Below are 6,313 nucleotides of genomic sequence, written 5' to 3'. Positions count from 1 at the left end.
GTGCCGGCCCAGCAGCCTCCAGCTGCAGCCGTGGGCCTGGCTCTCCCTGGACGGGTGCCTGCAGCCTGAGAAGGGTTGGTCTGTTTCCCTGGGAGCCGGTCCCAGCTCCTGGTGACAGGTTTGTCACTCACGCATGGAAAGTGCTGCTTTCTAGAGCTGGCCCAGAACTGAAGCAGGAGACGGTTCTCAAGGGGCCCAGCCGTGACCTGTGTGAGGCTTGTCAGCTGTGGTGGCTGGAGATCCCTGGGGTCATTTTGCAACTGTCTTGTGGGCTGCGGTGGAATCCCAGGGTTGCTGTTCCTCAGTGCTGTGTGCAGCGGTAGGGAAGCAGGGAACCGTGTGTGGAGGGAGTCGCGTGGCCTGCCGGTGGTTTCACACCTGCAACGCTGCGCTTCATTCATGGCAGGACTGTTGGCAGCACTGTTTCTCATTTCCAGGTAAAGCTCCCAGGCCCAGAATGTAAATCTCCTGACCAAAGTCACAGAAGGAGTTGGTGATAGAGTCGCAATTCTAAAATTTAGTTGCGTTGGTCAAGTGCTTCCCACTCAGCGATGCGTTCATTGTATGATGGGTTTCTGTTTTTTGCTGTTCTGTTCTGCGTAATCTGTCCTCAGCGATCTAACAGATTAATTATCTACCTGATTTTATTTTATTGATATTATTCTGATACTCACAGGCATACCTTGAGATAGATATTGCTGCCATCATTTCGTAGATGAAGAAGCCAAGGCTCAGGGAGAACACTGATTGCACTTTGCTGCAGAGCTGGAGAAAGGCAAGGCTTCAGGCCCCAGTCCCTGGCCATCTGGGTTGCTGGGTGACGTCACAGTCTGCTGTCCTCCCTGTTCCTTGGGGAGTGGGGGGTGGTTTGAGGGTGGGCCAGGACAAACCTGCTTCCAGCTGGCAGTTACATGGTCTGCGCTTTCCCCACCTGTTAGTGGGAGGAGTCTAGCCATGGCCCCACCTCCAGGGACTGGCTCTCTGTGAATATGGATGTTCCTGGATAGGTAAGCCTCTAGGGAAGTCACATGACACACGACAGACATGCGAGGCCCAGATATTGTAAAACTTTCCATCCTGTGAAATCAAACACGTCATGGATGGAGTGCCTTACCGGGAATAGGACCCTGGGTTCTTGCATGGGAGGTGGCACATCGAACCAGGGGAGAGTCCCAGAGAGTAAGTGCTGTAGGGGCTGATGGGACCCTTGCTGTTTGGCTCAGGAAGTCATTTCAAGATTTATTTGAAAAGCAGAGCTGTACACACACACACACACACACAGATTGTCCATCCTCTGGTTCACTCTCCAAATGGCTACAACAGCCAGGACTGAGCCAAGCTGAAGCCAGGAGCTGGGAACTCTATTTAGACCCCTCACACCGGTGCCAGGGACTCGGACTTGCCTTCTAGGGTGCATTAACAAGGTGGATTGGAAGTAGAGTAACCAGGACTTGAAATTCAGTTCACGTGGGATGCCCGTGTCTCACACGGTGTCTCAACCCACAGTCTCACGATGTTGGCCCTCACGAAATAATATGATCTCCCTATTGTGGATGAAGAAATGGGTGAGTGAGGGATGGGATCTAGTGAAAGTCATTTACTCCTTCAGTCCCAGGACAGATTGATTCTGGGTAGCCCAATCACAGATTGACTTATCCAGGGGAATCCAGGTAGGGCCCTTTCTCTGCTCTCGAGAGATTTGCCTGAGTGGCAGAGGCACACTAGCCCTACATATGCCACAAGGCACAGGGCCCCAGGACAAGGAACGGCCTTCCAGCTAGGTACCTTTGTTCATGCAGAAAAGGAGGACAGTGGAGAAACACCTCCTCTTTCTAAAGTTTATCTGAGAGGGAGAAGAGGGAGAATGAGAATCTTCCACTTACAGTCAAGGCTGGGCTAGACCAAAGTCAGAGGCTTGGAATTTCTCCAGGTTCCCACATGAGTGGCAGGAACCCGGGCACTTGAGCCGACACTCACCGTCTCCCAGGGTGTGTGTGAGCAGGCAACCTGGTCCAAGCAGAGCTGGAGTGCAATCCCAGGCACCATGTCTGCGGATGTGAATGTCCCAAGTGGCAACTTGAGCCACCACATCACAGCCCTGGCCCACACACTATGTGTTCAGATGATGGTCGGGCCAGGGCAGGGCTGGGCTGGTGAATGTCCCTCTCCTTGGCCTTCTGGGGGTCATGGACACAGGCTCTGGGGCTTGGGTGACAGGCCCTGGGAGGTTTGAGGGCTTTAGGCCACTATGAAAAGCAGGAGACAGAGGTAGGGACCCCTGGTAAGCAGTGTTCCCATGCCAGGAGGAAAAGGAAAGGGGAACGGAGAACAGGCAGTGGGAGGGGAGGAGAGAAAGGGCCTAGCTGAGGCATCGGCTCTGCACCTGCCTGCAGGTGTGATCACTTCAGACCACTGCGCAGGGCTGTGAACATGCTCCCGGGCCACCTTATACAGAAACAGTGGAGGGGAGTTTTGAACTCAGGTCTTCCTGACTCCAAATGTTGCCGGAGTCCAGCTCCAGCCTAGAGTTCGGAGCTCGGGAAGGGTGCGTGGCGTCGGCGATAAAGAAAGACACAGACACTGACACTTGGTGCGTTCTTGCTATATGCCTTTTTTTCTCCAAAAGAAGCTGTCCTTTTTATTTACTTAGACACATCACTAGCCTCTGCACAAACGTTTGATTTTTTATCTTTAACTTTAGAACTAAGACAGCATACACAGATGTTCAATTAATTTTTACTTCATGGTCAACCAGGTGCTCTTAAAGATAATTCTGTAAGTTACTATAATCAGTTTCTTTAAAGCAAGCCATTATTCATTCTTCAGAAGTAGCCATTAGGTGACAGCCAGAACTCCAAGGCCGAGGCACAGATGGTTACCTACTAATCAGTAAAACATTCCTACCTACTACATTTTATTTTCACAACTTATCTATCACATAATGGGAAAAATACATCAAAAGAAAAAGAACATAAGGATCTAAGGCAAAAAGTTTCAAACATTAAATCCCCCTACAACTGCAAACCCTACAACCCCATAAACAATTACACAATAATCAAAAGTATATCTCTGTGATGTTAGTAAAATTGCCCTAAATTTCCTCTAGTTAAAAAAATTATAAAAACGGCTAGAACAGCTGCATTTTCTATGCTCTAAAAGTTGCAAGGACAGGCTAACCTTTAAGGTCACAGTAACTATATATTTTTTGCCATAGCAGTTTCCACTCATACTCCCATCAATTCTGTTAGTTTGTAAAATTCTATTAAGCCATTTCCCAGAAGGCATGCTATATGTCTGGGCCAGATTTCAGGACAATGGGTAGGTACACAACAAGGTGTCCAGAAATGGCATGGGTTTAATTGTACTCCTGTGCGCGGTTAAAGGCCCACTCACCAAGACATTATCAGTAACATTAACTCTCAAGCTCCTATTACTTGCCAAAGCCATCTCCCAGGGGCAAACAATGCCTCAATAGATTACAGGATTCTTAGCGGGGTGCTTGAGTGTCCATGCAAAAGGGTGGTGAGACTGCATCAAGGTGGTCAGAGAGAAATCCGCCGGGCCCTGCCAAACAGCTGGAAGCTCCCCTGGGCCCTGCCAAGCAGGGGAGCTGTTCTCTTCACACCTTCGTGCCATCTACACCTACTGCACGGTCCCCTGCAAAATGTAGCACTCCCAAGGACCTCCCAGGTGCCCCCTACTGTAGCCTCTGTCTCCTCTGCCTTGTCCCTGGCCATGACCCTTAGCTATGCTTGTGTGTGGCTCATACTCCACTAACACTTGCCAGGGCAGTAGGAAGGTGTGGCTGTGGTTCAGAGAGAGCTCTGAGCATGAGGAGGGCCCTGAGGACCCTGTGGCATGCAGGTGTCAGGTCTCCTGGGAGCCTCTGTGCCAGGTAAGGCCAGGATGGACCATTGGGATCGAATTGGAGCCCCTATTACTGAGGCACTTACTGAAAGCCTCCAGGGAAGAAAACAGAAGCCAGCAATGAAGCAGGTCCCTGTCCTGCTTGCTGGGAGGAGGGAGCACCTGTGGACACCTGGACGCTGAGGGGACATGCTGTTTGTGTGGATGGTGGCACTGCATTTCTGAGGCCAGCGGGAACAGGACAGACACTGGCACAGCGAGGTCCTCGGTGCTTTTGGGATTGTGATGCCATTGCATTTGCTGGGAGGAGTCGGGTTGGCTGGAAACACAGTGAACCAGGGTGCACGTCCTCAGGGGACCAGGGAAGAAGGCTGGAGGTGAGGGGGTGATAGGAATGGGGACTGGCATCAGGCTGAAGTGTGTGCACAGGAGAAGGGTGTGATCTGATTGTGCCCAATCTCTGAGGCATGAGGACCGTGGCTCCCACTGTTCCTGTGTGTCATCCTGTGGGGTACTTGGAAGTTCATACATGGCAAGAGACATGAGCTCTGGAGTCAGAATGGGCCAGAAGTGTGATCCTCGGCCCGTCATTTTACCCCATGGTACCTCAACTTCCTCATCTGTAAAGTGGCCCTCTTAGGGGTTGAATGGATCAAATGAGGTGAGTCAGGAAGCTCTTTGTTTTCTTGCTGGTGCAAAGAAGCCATCCCTATCTGCCAGTTCGGGTTCTTTTTAAAGGCAGAGAGAGAGAGAGGTGGGAGAGGAAGTGCAGATAGCACAGGGAAAGGCTCTGAGACTGTGACCATAAAGAGAATACGTTTCTGGTCCCTTCTGAGGGCCTCCTGAGTGATGCCTGGGTCGGACCTGTTGATTGAAGCTGCAACAGGTGATAGGTACCCTCTGGAAGCTGCACAGAAGCGAGGGCTTCAGACAGGAGGGCCCTGTGTTCTTACTGGGCCTAAGCACTGGGGCCATCTTCCCCTGCTTCCCAGGTGTATTGGCAGGCAGCTGGATCAGAAGTGGAGCAGCCAGGACTCCAGTTGTCACTCTGACTAGGATCCAGCTTTGCGAGTGGTGGCCTACTGTGCTGCCCGCAGTGCTGGCCTCCAGCTCTTGCTGTTGTAGGAGGAGCAGTACTCTTGAGCCACTGCTGCTCATTCGTGGTCATCACTTGCTCAGCCTTGCTCCAAGCTGTCCCATGTTCCTGCAGGAGAGCCGGTCACGGCCAGGCCTGATGATATCCTTCCTGCAGCATTGGCCGTCTCACACTGCGTGTAGTTGACTTATGCTGTTTGTGCTCCTCTGGTGGGTGCTTGTGACTGTGTCCACTCTGTCCCTGCTGCAGTTCAGAGCCTGGTGGCCCTTGGCCAGGCCGTACGTCAGTGCACAAACGCAGGTGCCATCGCTGGGAGTAATGCTGTCCCCAAGGACGGGTGTTGCCATTTGGCGATGCTGTATGTCTCCTGCCAAAAGCCATGTGTGAAATAGGCACAGGCACTCTTACCTAAGAGCAGTGTCAGGTTCACTGAAGGTCCCTGGAGGTAACTGGTTCCTGCTCTCCTCACTTGGTTGGGGTAGAGGGGGTGAATGTGGTTCCTCTTACCACCAGCAGAGGGCAGGCAATTCGCCGTCTGCAGCAGGGGCCAGATGCCTCCCTCCACCCCAACATCAGCCTCCCCCTATCTAGTCCCTCCCCCCATTCTCGGGGAGGCATCAGCCCCAGGTTCCAGGAAGGAAGTCACACAGAACACTGTGTCTGTCAGCAGATTCCTGGAAGGCCGAACTGGGCAATGAATGCTCCCGGGAAGAGACGCAGGCTGCTCTCCTCTTCCTTTTGGTCCTTTAGGTCTTGTCTTTCTTTGGTGAATTGCATCATGGGGCAGCCTCTTGGCTTTATTCCACAAACTCCTGAGGTTTGCAGACCTTTCCCAATTGTCCTGTGTCTGCTTCCTCTCCAGGCCCTTTCTGGCCACAACAGGATGTTCAGGGGTGGCTGTGACCAGGGAGTTGGCTGTTGTCCAGCACGGCTCACAGAGTCTCTCTGACCCTGTCCTGAGGCATGCTGTGCGATCGATAGAATCTATGGGGGCAGGTACAAAGACATGTGGGAGCAGGGCTCTGCTCCTGCCACACCTAGGAACCCTAGGGGATTTGTGTCTGTCCCTGCAGCTTTGGGCTCGGAGGGTCTTGAACTCTGAATCCCAGAGGGGAGCTGTGACCATCATGGAGTAGAGCAGGAGTTCTCCACACCGCTAAGGCCCTGGCTCCTGCCTGTTCCTGGAGCCCTTTGTGCTGGTAGGAACAGACCAAGGAGCTGCTCTGCTGTGTCTCTTGGCACTTGTTCCCCCACCACTCAACTTCAAGTTCCACAGCTATGATCTAATAAAAGCATGGTAACCAGGGGCTCAGACTCCCTTAGGTGACTCCTTGGGTCCCTTCCCCTTGG

The sequence above is a fragment of the Ochotona princeps genome, chromosome 8 (genome assembly GCF_030435755.1).
Source record: "Ochotona princeps isolate mOchPri1 chromosome 8, mOchPri1.hap1, whole genome shotgun sequence".
In the NCBI taxonomy this organism is placed as follows: domain Eukaryota; kingdom Metazoa; phylum Chordata; class Mammalia; order Lagomorpha; family Ochotonidae; genus Ochotona; species Ochotona princeps.
This window is presented reverse-complemented; position numbering follows the sequence as displayed.